The sequence below is a fragment of the Oxyura jamaicensis genome, chromosome 9 (assembly GCF_011077185.1).
Source record: "Oxyura jamaicensis isolate SHBP4307 breed ruddy duck chromosome 9, BPBGC_Ojam_1.0, whole genome shotgun sequence".
In the NCBI taxonomy this organism is placed as follows: domain Eukaryota; kingdom Metazoa; phylum Chordata; class Aves; order Anseriformes; family Anatidae; genus Oxyura; species Oxyura jamaicensis.
In genome coordinates this window covers 22,333,289-22,347,000 of record NC_048901.1, presented here as the reverse complement: position 1 = coordinate 22,347,000, position 13,712 = coordinate 22,333,289, and the positions used below count along the sequence as shown (strand labels likewise).

The following is a 13,712-nucleotide window of genomic DNA, read 5'->3' as shown; positions in this document are numbered from 1 at the left end:
TGAAACAACACTGACTTTTCCCAGACCCTTTCTACGTATCATGCAGTAGCATTTTAACAATGAAAACAATCTGTAAGTGGATTTTCCTTCAGCACAGGTTGCAGCAAGTTGAACAGGAAAGGAAAACGTCAGTGCACACAGGCAGAACGTGGCACCGCAGGCAGGCACCGTGCACATCGGTTTGGCAGAAGAGGCACTTTACCAGTCACAGGAACATTGCGATTCTCTGTTCATTCTCTCCCTTTTGCCTGAAGGCAGGTTCCGTACAAAATGCACAGAGACAGCCTGCAACCTGAAGGACTTTCTATTTATCAGTCCAGAGATACCGGGAAATTAAAAGATGTGCCCAAGATCATAAGGAAGACTGAACTGCATCCAGACACACAGAGCATTAAAACATCACCTTTGGTTTGTTTTAAATCCATGAGTTTTATAGGTTTTCTCTCAAAGTATTACTGAAAGTTGAAGTTGTTTTTTTTTTGTTGGTTTTTTTTTTTTTTTTTTTTTTGTTTTTTTTTTTGATAGCAATCTTGAATAAGAGCAGCATTTCCATCCATTTTTCACGGTAAACAAAATTCATCCTTTGAGATTCAGAGGCCACATTTTCTAAAAGTCACAAAGGCAATGATCAGGAGGAGTTCCTGCCAACTACTCCAGGGCTCCTCAGCTGGTGGATACACCATGGGGAAGGAGAGCCACTTCTGAGCTCTCTGCCCAGGAGCTGCCAGTGCCTGTTGTTGGAGCCACCACTGCAGCTGGGAATCTTCTGTGCACAATAATTAATCATAATAAAGGTTGTAGTGGGGATTTGGTCTGGGGATTTGGTCTGGAAGTGGATTCCAAAGGCACAGATGGAGTATTATGGCATTAAGAGCCTGCATTTTTGCCAAAGCAGCAACTTGCTTGTATGGGGGGGGGGGGGGGGGGGGGAACACCAACCTACAGGTAGGCAGGCAGTCACCACTAAGCAGGTTTTACACGGTTTGCCTTTCAGCATCTCCAGCATTACCTAGCCTGCAGGGACATAGCTTTAATAAAACGTCAGCACATTTCCCAGGGCCACGGGAGAAATGATGTACAATGGCTAAGGTTTGCTCAGTGAAGACATTTAAGTAATTTTAACTTTCATGTTCATGCAAAACATCTTGTCAGCAGCTGATGAAAACTACCTAAGATTTTAAATGTCGCACAAAGAAATGCAGATGCCTGTGGTGTTTCCTTTCTGGTTAAGCACACTTGTACTTATATTAAATATGAACTCTCCTCCCCAGTGAAAGGGCATTTACCAGTGTTTAGGATTTAACCATGCGAAAAGTGAAGGACAATTTGCTAACTCATGTGCTGCCTTGTTTCTCTTATTCCTTTTATTCTCACCCCCAATTTTTAGTCAGCTACTCTCATTGTTGCCAAAAAATGCGCAGTGATGTCTTTAAACACAGAGTATAAGAAGGTTTTTTTTTTCCTAATAAATTTTAATTGTAGCAGTAAAACAGCAAAATAAAATAACAGTAAGAAAAACAATCAATAAATCTGTACAAAAAAATTAAGCGCTGGGGCACAAACAAGAAAAGCAGCAGAGCCAGAGCACTTTATAGAGAAACCTGGAAGCTACGTCAAGAGAAGATGGGCAAGCTATGAAATGTGTGTGAGGTAATTGCACCATAACAGACAGGAAACAGGATGTATGACCAAAGGGAATGTAAGTGAACTGAGCCAGCTCTTTTCTATTCTTCCCAAATCGTTGTCCTTTTAAATTCCTCTGTGTCACCATGCAAAAGATTTTGAGGCAAAGCTTCAAAGCTTAGAATGATGTTTCAGTGATTTGAACTTCTCCAAAATGGAAGGAGGAAAAAAAGAAAGAAAAAAGAAAAAAAAAAAAAAAAAAAAAAAAAAGGAATAAGAAACCCTGCATTTTGTATACCACTGGATCCTGATAACTGGCTGTTTCATTGCTCCTGCTGGTCTGCCCTACTCTACTTACTGTTGCAGCCATAGTGTGTCTACGGGTACCTCCCTACCCCAATACCTGTGGCCAGACGTGTTCAGCTGGTCCCTGCAAAACAGCCCAGGAAGACCATCTGCTTGGCAAGTAAAAAACAGGACTGTGCACAGCCAGTACATAACAGCCTTCAGAACAGAGCCAGAGTGAATACAAATAAACATTTGTTTTGGAAGATCAACTAGTGAGTCAATAGGATAAATATCTATAAGCAATATCGATATCTATTACATGTGCTGGTGCCTGTTCTGTGGGATAAGAGCTTCTTACCCCTTTAGCAATCCAGGTTAAGCATCTGAAGACAACCCCTGCTAAAGAAGTTGGAGGAATTTTCAAGCTCTTCTTTTGGTATCTCTGGCTGTGGGATGAGCTATCAAAGGGCTCTTCAACAAGGATGTTATTGTCCATCCAGTATGCTACACTTGAGCCAAAACATGAGCCAGTTTAGGAATAGTTAAGTGGAGATTTTCCAGCTTAGCCATTTCCACTATGGATGCATATTCAACAGCAGAGGTTACAAAAGAGCTTCCTGTGCCTTGGTGGGTAATTATTTAGTAAAGTGACTGAAAGACAGACATATTCCCTCCTCACCTAAAGACAGAGGGAAAACACACTGCTAAAGCCATGACGTGGTCCAACAATATCACTTGAACAACATCTGAGATTCTCCAAGCATAGTAAAAGCCCCCACACCTGCTGGAGATGCTAGTAACACCACAGTGACCACTCAGTCCAATGACAATAAGCAGTATTTGACATAACGAGTGCCCAAAGAGCAACTAATTTACTGATTTGTGGTGTTTAGAAATCAGTGTTTCCTATGCCTCATTACTGGCATAAAGGTCTTTACCATTGGCCTCATGGAATTTATTATAGGGCCATTTTATTGTAAATTTATGCAGAAGAATCCTTTCTCACAGAAAGCTATACTGGGTTTTCCCTCCACAGCTGTAGTTTCAATCATGATTGTAGTGGGATGTGCAAACACATCAGGTAAGGGCAGTCCAAATGAAAAAATGTTTTCAGTCTTAAAAAAAAGTGGCATCTGGTGGAAGCAGAAAGATGGGATACACACACTGAAAACCACAAAGCAACATTTGTCAGCACATACAGCTTGTAGCAATGAGACTGTATGGCAACAAAGTTGTGTGAAATGTTTATGGGAAGCTCCTTCCTGTGAGGTGAAAAACAGAGGTGTTTGCCTGAGATAGGGTCAGTGAGAAATGAGGTCTGGAGTTTTTGGCAGGAGATGGCATCTCAATAGCAGGCAAAACAAGAGGTAGGCTGAGGGCAGGCAGTGAGGACGACTCGTTCCACTTGGAGTTCAAGCATGTGTCTGCCAGCTCAAAGTCACATGAAACAAGTCTGATCTTGGCCCACCTTAGCTCATTTCATATCAGTCTCTGGCACGGCATATGGGACAATGTCAGTAAAAATTGAGCCATTAATGCATGGATTTTTAGCACTCCATACAATATGCCTGGCATTGCTGCAGCGCTGCTGGTAGGCAGTACGCTGGCACTGTCACCATGCGATGTGCCAGCACCTACCGCAGTTATTAGCATGTCTGACTTTGACAGGATGCCTTAAGAGTTTCTCTATGGGACAGCTGTTACATTACATCATGTCAGTGCACAGGATAGAGCTATTAATGACTCTTAATGCGATACACTGCATCCTGATAGTGCATACTATTAGGCATCCCTGAATCACTGATATTGATATACCAACCCTAACAGCTCTGAAGATGAATGGTGGCAATGCGTGCTACCCATGTCTGCAACAGTGCATAGTAAAAACATTAGGCAAACACTCCAAATGTTTTAGCTCAAAGGAAAATGATGAAATTTCAAGCCTGAGACTGACAGACCCAACGAATGTAAAAAGTAATCTGAATTTTACTTTCCAGGTGTCCACCTATTCTCGGGTTAATGACTGAGTGTTACAACCAGCTTTACAAAAATATAACGAAAATATTGCAGCTCATTTTCTTGGCAGACTGTTTGCATCACTTTAGTTTAGGAAGCAAACCCTTTTACAATAATCACAGACATGTAAATCAGCCAAAAATTGTGTTTACTTTGTTGCTCTCCAAATTTAAGCTGACCTAAGTGATTTGATACAAAATCTGTAGCAATAAGAACAGAATTCGGTGGACACATATGGCAACACACTGGATTTGTACTACAGAATTGTTACGCCTATGAGGGTGATGATTCACCCTCTAAATGTACTGTAAATGCTGATACAGCATTCATTTGGTGGCACAACTGGCACTGTGAAACTAATACTAATAAATGTTCCCTTCATTTAACATGGAAAAAAAAGAGAGCTTTCTCATAGCCAAGCATGAATACTGGGTACATGCTGATTCTCTGAGTGGGCGTTTGATCCTCAATTGTCAAGATTGGCAGATGTCCCCCTGTCATAAATTAAGTTGTTGCTGACAAATTCCTTTTGGTAAAATGAAAATATGAGGTCGTATTGGCCAATAGCATGGGAAGCAGAGCGGAGGGACTGATCCCACCAGCACTGGTGTGCCTGTGCTGCCCCTGCCGCCACCCAGAAGCAGAGCCTGATGGAGAGGCCTTGGCTCAGAATGGCTGACTTGAGGCTCTCCGTCCAGAAATTAACCCCGTCACCTACTGCATGAGCTGAGCAACAAGCAAAGTATTTGGCAGTGCCTGAACAGATGGGTTATCATTATCAGGTAATGAAAAGGAAGCATATGTGAGAAACAAAGGTATGTTTTTTCAGTAGAAGGTGGTTTTGCACTCATGGTGCTAGGAGGAGCTGTGCTTCAGCACCAGCCTCTTCTGAAGCAGCTCAAACCTCTTTATATGCTGCCAATATCTCCTTTTGCATGGAAGTATAAAAGGCCTTGAATCCTCTGTATCCCTAACTCCAGCTATAACACTAAAATAAATGCAATTTAAGCATGAGCTTAAACAAAACTTTAAATGCAGTAACTGTATGACCAAGTGGCCTAAAGCACTTCACTGCAAGTCATACTTCAGCCACATTCAGGACTAAAGTATAAAGATCAAGAGAGAAACTTAACATTTATTTGTGGTGACCATGATATAAGAATATGTGCTGCATAAAAAGAATGCTACTTCTTGGCTTAAAGTACTTTAGCCTTTCAGTGCCTTCGTAAGCCTCTCTTAAGATACATTTTCTCTCAGATGCAAAGCCATACAGGCTAGAATCAAGGGATTTTTCTGTCAAATTAAGCAGAGCTGAAGAGCCTGAAGAAGAAACTACACTTAGGACCAGCCCCAACATTGGACTGGCACTGCTCTTCTAGCTACAGCCATTTGCTGTTGACCAACTGTACTGGGTCTGGCTGGGATGTTAACTTTCCCTGCAGCAGCCCATACAGTGCTGCGCTCTGCACTTGTAGCTAGAACAGCAGTGGTATCACACCAGTGTTGTGTCTGCTGCTGAGAAGTGCTGGCACAGCATCAGGACTCTCTCTGACCCTCCTAGGGGGTGGGCAAAAAGTGAGAAAGAAACATCAGCAGGGCAGCTGACCTAAACCAACCAAAGGGATATTCCATACCATATGATGTCACACTCAGCAATAAAAGGTGGAAAAAGGAAGAAGAGGGGAGGGGTGGGCTCTCGTTGCAAAAACGTCTGTCCTCCTCCCGAACACCGGCTACGTGCGTTGAGGCCCTGCTTCAAGGACGTGGTCAAGCATCGCTCATTTGTGGGAAGTAGAGAGTAATTTCTTTCCTCTGCATTTCCACATAGCCTTTACTTGTTTTGTTTAGTTTTTCCCTTTCCCCCTCCCTTTTCCCCTTTCCCTTTTTTCCCTTTAGTTGAATTGTTTAATTAATAATAATATTTCCTTAATTATATATATATATATATATATTTTTTTTTTTTTTCCCCTCTTTAATTAAATCATCCTTATCTCAGCCCATGAGTTGTTCTTTCCTTTACTTCTTCCCCTCCTCATCTGAGGAGGGGGAGTGAGAGAGCGGTTGTGGTGTTCAACTGCCTAGCACGGTAAAACCACCACACCAACTTAGTAAGATCTGTAAATGAACTGAAAATTATCTATAGCTTTCAGGAATTTTGTTCAGCAACAACAACAGCACCAGCTGCATTCTTAGTAATAACATTGTCCATTCTTCAAAAATCAAGCAAAATAGGAAATGCAGTTAATTTTATTGGCACCCCTTCCATTTCACTGTCACATCAGAAGGTACACTCTGACCAATGTGACATACCCCAAAGACACAGAAGAAAGAGAATAAATATTATTATTGGTGTTTGAATATTCACTTTATGTTAATGTATTATTTATTTTGTTTGGCTTTATTGTAATAGAAAAAGCCAGCAAGACAATTTTATTTTTCCTGCACACACTTCTCTTTTTCCTATTTTTTTTTTCTTTAAATTTTTGCACAGTGCAAGCAAGTGCAAGCAAGTGCAATTGCAAGCTTTTCTTTTTTAGTTATCTGCCTCTGGCTATTATCTTGGAACAAAAATTCAGACACATTCAGCACAAAACCACATGAACTAGCCGGCCACGACTGTGCCTCGAGGTTTCAGAATCATAGATGTTGGAAAGGAAGAGACCTATTAATTTATCTTTTTGCATATACCCTTGCAGTCTCATCTTTTCTATTTATTCTGAAAACCTCAGGTAAAACAGTATCTTACATATGAATTAATGAGAAACAGCTTCAGTTCTGTCCAGGCAATGAGTTGGCTTAAGGGGAAAGGATAGTCCTGCATTTTCCTGTGTAGATACCTGATCCGATGCATTAGAATAACCATAAACCACCAGGCTGTGCTGTTGCCCTTAAGCAGTATGCATCACCCACAGAGCTACACTACCGCTTTTTAGCTGTTATTTGACTGGGAAGACCCTCAAATCCTAGAAAACCAGAAACAAAACAAGCCTCTCAGACTCATTTTCATCTTGATTTTACAGCTCAGTATATTTCATAGGACTTTGTCTCTCTCTGTAAACCACTGGCAGTGTTTGCTGGCCATGAAATTCAGGTATGAAAATAAATAACCCATCTGCACAGGCTTAGCATGAAAACATTGCAAAGCTGATCTGTGAATTGATGATACATTCTGTGCAGTTTCCAACAAGCCATTCCTTAATGTTTGTCACTGCAGCTTACTATCACTGCTGCATTCCCTACACACACACAGGCTGTTTTAGTTTTTCAAAGTTACATGTTATTTCAAAAATCAGGAGTGTACTGAGGACAGGCTGCAGGTGACACCTTAAATAGGCAGAGGCTGGCCAAGATGCTGACCATCCGGTCTGTTTTCAGTGGTAGCAGTATTGCTGTTTGCATTAGACTAATCATTTGAATGCTGGATTAGCCCGTATTGTTCTCAGACTATTTTTCAGATTATCCTCCCTGATATTTTATAGCTGAGCTATTTCTTTTCCTCCTAACTTATAAACAGATTTAATTATTTCAGTCTCTTACAGATGGTATTCAAAGAACCTTCTCTCAGGTTCCCCAACAGCCAATTTAATATTTTGTTTCTATAGGACTGATCAGCCCTGACAATAGTGTGATTCAAAATTATTTTTCCACTCTGTGACTAAATAAATGTTAACTGGAGAGAAGTTGTAACATCTTCCATTCAATACCAGAAAATTTACATAAAGAGAATGTGTATAGCCATGCTGAGTCTGTCCAAAGGTAAAACATCAAATGCCAGAGAAGTCTGGAAAATCAAAGTATAAGAACAGAGTAGATTTAATTATGCTTGTATAACTTCCCAGCAAGAGAAAAAAAAAAAAAAAAAAAAAAAGTCTCAGTGAGAGTTGATATTTTTGTATCTGAGATAATTTTTCTTCACTGAAATTGTCCAAGCACTTTCTGAAGCCTTGTAAACACATCTAGCATCCAGAACATCTGGCAACAAGATCACAGAATCATAGAATGGTCTGGGTAGGAAGGGACCTTAAAGATCATCTAATTACAAGCCCCCTACCATGGGCAACCTTCCACTGGACCAGGCTGCTCAAAGATCCATAGCGTTAAGTGCGAGCCATGAAAAACTGTACCTATTAGTTTATACCTGAACCCACCACCTGTTAATTTTACCCATGAAAGTATAAAGAAAACTGGGCTAAGGTTCAAGGTTGGATGCTGATACTTTCCTCTAATAAAACTAGACAATTAGGTGAGATCAGTTTTAGGAGTTTGTGACACAAAAGACAAGAACATTCCACGTGTATTTTTGTTTTTGATTTTCCCCTGTGGAAATACAATTTCATACTTCTAAAACTAATATAAGAAGCAGTATAACTCTTGATCATCAGAAGGATACGATATCCATAAGATATCTTCTGTGTTAAATAACAACAAAATCCAGGAACCCAAGTCTTTAAACCTGGACAAAATAACTGACAGTCACACTAGGAGATGATTTACTTTCATTTTATATTCCACCTCCCTAAGCATTTTCCTGTGTGTTGTCTTAACATTCCCAAATCTTTCCGGATAATTCCCCAGCTACACTTAAACTTTTTGCTTGCTTCTGGAGAAGTTTTTCCATGCTGTCTGCTTTCCTCCTTGAAGGATGCAGCAGACAGTGCCTTCCGTCTTCCCATACAGTACTCAGAGAAAAACATCTTTTAGGTCAGAATAAAAAGAAGAGGGAAAAATACACCTCTTCTTTCATTGTGGGAATTTGCTGGAGCACAATTCATTCTAACACAAGACACAAGAAATGTAACTCAGTTATTCAGCTTCCATCAGGGCGCTGGCAATGCCTTGATTTATGGATCACATGTGAGTTGCAGATGACATGCCACAAGGTTGATTTCTCTCCCAAAATAGTCTCCCAAAGAATACAAACAGATTGTTAGCTACGGTAAAGCACAATAGCAATGTTGTAGCCTGCTTCTATCTAGTTTAAATGAGTATCTGTCCATTCAGGAAGGAGGTAATTATATGTTGAGGGTTTTCAGATTTAACACTGTCTAAATTCTTATCTGAGAAGCAACTACTGCTATGTCAAGCCCAGTATCTTAGACTGAGTGATAAATGTGAATATAAAACTACAGGATATTTAGAAAATAAAGAAATTGTTAAAAATCCCCCATGTTTTGAAAGGTTAAAAATCTTTCCCTGCAAATCTGTTCAGTGCCAGCCAAAAAAAAAGTTAATAGAGAATAAAAGAAGACCTGAGGAGACCATTCAGTTGTAGCTTTAGAAGGCTTATGACACAATCCATCACCAAAGCCCATTATGGAAATTTGATAACTACAGGGTAAAAGGTAACTTTCTGCCATGGATTAAAAACTGTTCATGAGATAGGGAAAACAAAGGAGAAGAAAAAATAGCTAATTCTTGACATACAGAGAGGTTAATAAGGGAGTGCCCCAAAGCTTGCTGCTGGGACTGGTTTTTGTCACTTTAAATCCCAAGCATAATGTAAAAAGTGCTACCAGCCTACTCAGCAATTTTTATGTGCTTCTCTATTGCAATGAATACTTGTAGTTGCTTGTTTTAGATCATGCTCATGAGCCTGTATGCCTTAACTGGTAATAGCACCCTCAAGACTATCAGGGCACGCATAGAGGAAGCTTAATCTCGATGTGGTTACACTTCAGTAGAAATGTCCCAAGGGAAGAATCTGTGTTACTTGTGATTGTTCATAAATCAGAACAAAGACAATTTTCTTTCAAATCATTCAGTGAGTCTGAAGCTCTGCAAAGCAGATAAAATATTTTTTCCCTTTTTACAGGAAAAAATAAAAAAATAAAAAAAAATGTGGGGTGCATGCTGCTGCCGTGGAAGAATTTGCTAGTGCATCTGAATGAATTCAGCATCAAAAAGATTATTTAAATACCAGGTCAACTCAGCCTTAAAGGTTTAAGTCATACCATGGATTTAGGCAGACTTTCAACATGGAAGTAAAGGCATAAAGCTCATTTTTCCAGTAAATATAGCCAGTTAGGAAAAAATGGTAGTTGAAGATTCAGACAGGTGAATAGGTGAATATTCTTTAATCTATCAGTACAGATATTAATGGATTCAGTGACGGTTGTTTAATTATCAAAACAAAAGTCTAAACAACACCTCAGTAAAAGTGTCTGCTTATTCTTTAAAAGCAGCCAAAAATAGTTAATGTGTTGCAGATTACTAGTAGCAAAAGGATAAACCCAATAAAAAAAGTTTGCTGTTGTTTCACATGCCCTTGATCTTGAATTGAGTTTCAACCATATCACAGAAAACATAGAAAACATTCAGAAGAAACAAAACAGAAATGCCTTCTAGGCAACAAGAGCTTTAAAAAGTGTTAAAACAGTTTTACACCCGATTTTGCTCCTTTTTGACCAGCAAAACCAGCACAAGTCTTTCAACCATGCAGCATCTAAAAAAGCTGAGAAATTGCTCTGGTCACATAGAGAAATCTGGCTCAATTATCCAATGCACATATATCAAGATAAAAATACTAACTACAATGAATACTCATGTTTCAGAACATGAATTGATTAACAGTTCAGCCAAAAAGTTGGCTTTGTGCTATATTTCATATTAAGGCATCATGGCAGGGGGAATTGGCAGAAAGCGAAGTCGAACATTTCATTCCCATTGTCAGCTGATGAAGCAATGATCTCAGAAAATCAGTTCCCTTATGCCAATACATACTGATGAATGTGAATATGTAATGTTTTCATGTGCATTACAAATAATGTTGCTTACTGTAGGCCACCTAAAATATCTAATTTTTCTAAAAATGTGATTGGAAGGCTTCCCATCACACAAAGTACATTTACCCTTTTCAGAATAATGTAGAGCTGAAGTCAATAATTGTATTTTATTTCAAGTTTTCTGAAACACATGCAAAGCATTTGCCTTCTATTCACAATGCGAGATTAGCAGTTGTGAAGTCTTGACGGTCCCTGCAGGGGAACATAAGGATATCAACATTTGATTTCCACCTAGAAAAGAAGAGAGATCCTACCCATGATCTTATTGGTATCGATGGGGACATCTACAAAATTAAATATATATATGTTGACAAATTTTTTTGAATTTGTATTCTTCAGCATCTCCTTTTTTCTTATGCTCAAATACATTTATGAAGGTAAGGCTGAGGATACTACTTTAGTTTGTTAGAAATTTAGTTTCTCCATTGCCTTTAGTGTTATTTAGCTGTTAAGAACACTTTAATTAAACTTCAAGGCCTACTAACTGTAATAATCTCAAAAGCATGTATTTGCTGGAGCAGTTATAAGAAATTATTATATATAATTTTACTCATTGTGTGATTAAATATGTTATAAATTATATAAATGCAGTTTCTTGCCCACTCTGCTCCTAACATTTGAAAATCTCAGTCACTAGATTAGAAATTACTCTCATTTCCAGATTAATTTTATACGCAACTATTTTTATTGCATGTTACCATTTTTCTCTTATGTCAATATTAACTTTTCACCTCCTGGATATTTATTTGCTGTAAAATTTATAAGGAAACACCTGCACCATCTGCATCATTTTTCTAAGCTGAGCCAACCTGTTTCAGTCTACCAGATTTGGGGGTATAGGAAAGAATTTGCTTTCTCCTCACCACCCCAATAAGCCTTGTCCATTCTAACTTTACGGGAAATCATCATTATTGACATAGAGGAATCAGAAAGATATGCACCATTATTGGAAAGTACATCAATAGCTTATATTTCATGCCTTATTTCTGTACTATTCCACTCAAACTATCCTAAATTAACAAGAGCTGTTGAATGTTACTGTTTGTCCTCGAATACGTGACTTTGTTTGATTTGACATTGCAAAACAAAATAAGCTTGTATGATAGTTTGAGATGAACACAGGTGCAGAGATACTGGCAAATTCTCCAAGATAATTTTGCTTTCTGACTGCTCTGCCACATTTCCTTGGCTGCTCTGAACTTGCACAGGGTTCAGTTTTGCAGGTCTTGAAGTCATCAACAACTGTATGTTGTGTGCTGCTGTATTATTACATTCTTATTTGAAAAAGAAAGCAAATCCATAGTGGGTTTGGCATTGTAGAGTAACATACTTAGCTGAAAATAAAATCTATACTTTTTCTTCACCATCCTAAAATTTCATCTTGTTTCTTTGAAACCAGGCTGATAGAGAACAGCCCATCAAAAGCAGTGGAGCCAAGATGTTAAAAAAAAAAAAAAAAAAAACTAGAAATCAAATAGCACCCCACCCCCAACTTTTTGAAAAGCTGTTATTCTATGTGGACATGCAGGGCCATTGCACTCTTTAGAGTCATTCCTCTGTCCTTCCTTGCTTGGTTTACAGGGCCCCCAGTGACCGTTCTTCCCTCCAGGCTCAGCAGCCCCATCCATTTTGCAGCTGTTTTGGCACTCTGGTAAGAGAAGTGAGGGAAGAGCACTTCTTGCACTGGGAGCAGGAACAAAGAAGCAAAGGAAGCAAAAGCACGACAGGTGCTGCCAAATAGGGCTTGAATGACCTGGAGCAGGCCAGGAGCATCAAGACCTAATTTGTGCATTATTTGCGTTACAGCACCATCACCAGACAATCTGCTAATGTGCCATCTTTGCACGGAAAGGAGGCAAGAGGGATTGGTACCCAGAACCTCTTGTCTCACCCTTTTGCCTGATTTCCATCTCACTGCAGTGTCACGGTATCCCTTTCACCTGGTAGGAAGCAAACTGCTTTGACTCAGAGCAGGAAGCAGCAGCACTCCCCATCAGCAGCACCCACATAAATACACACACAACCCTCAACAGAAACAGTCTCAGACTTTTTTTTTTTTTTTTTAATCTTGTGCAGAAAGCTGCTTTGTATAATTCCACAATGACTGAAAAGATCTTCAGGGGAAAATACATCCCTATTAAAGTCAGTCACTTTAAAAACATGGAAAGAAAATTGCAATCAAACTTCTGCCAGAGAAGAACAGGCATAGAGAAGGAAGAAAAGCCTTTCTAAGAGTTTTACAGCTGGGAAAACCTAGAAGCATCATTTTTTCAGAATCCATAGAAATGCAGATTTGCTGCTTGTTCTCACTAAAACAAGTATGCTGGCTTTAAAATACCTGTTGTGGTACAAGTACAGAGATATTTACGCAAAGATTTAAAATATGAAGAGCCCAGGGAGCCTGAAGCCGTCTGACAGACCAGCCTGATATATCTGGGATCCAAATGTTGGCTGACCAGGAGCAAATGTATAAACTGAGATTAATCCCAGAAGGAAGAAAGCAAAGATTTAGCTAACCACTGCTGCGGGATCATGTGTGTTAATCAGACTCATTACCTACAGCACTGACCTCAGCACTACATTAATTGGTGATTAACTTTACCCCTGTTACAGCTAAGTCTGAGCCCATCGTGTGCTTTTTGAAGGAGTGTGGATGGAGTTGGGGTCAGCTGGGAGAAAAGGGAGGGGAGAAGGGAAAAATTGAGAAGAAACTCACGTGTGGTGAAGGAGGAATAGCCATTCCTTGGTGCTTCACTTCAAGCAGTGAAATGTCAGATGCATTACATTAATTGCTGTAAGTTTTAACTGTGAGAGCTCCAGGATACCAGCAGTGTTTTGATGAGCTGTGAGTGGGGATGAGCTCCAAGCAGCCTCCTCTCACAGGAGGTCTTCCCAAGCCTAGCAGAGAGGAGCAGCACCTTGCAAAGCCACCATCAACTAACAGAGAGCTTTAGGGTCTGAGGTTTGCTATTTCATGGCATGACTTCAGAGCAAAGAAAACTA

The 13,712-nt window shown here is 39.6% G+C and overlaps 1 long non-coding RNA gene across 1 annotated transcript; it reads right to left on the bottom strand.

Moving 5' to 3' along the window:
• Positions 1-504: 504 nt before the first annotated feature.
• LOC118171594 lies at positions 505-13,144 on the bottom strand. The gene is made up of 3 exons (XR_004753267.1): positions 13,048-13,144; positions 936-1,014; positions 505-766 (listed from the first exon to the last, which is right to left on the bottom strand). It is a non-coding gene; the product is annotated as an uncharacterized LOC118171594 (long non-coding RNA).
• Positions 13,145-13,712: the final 568 nt, after the last annotated feature.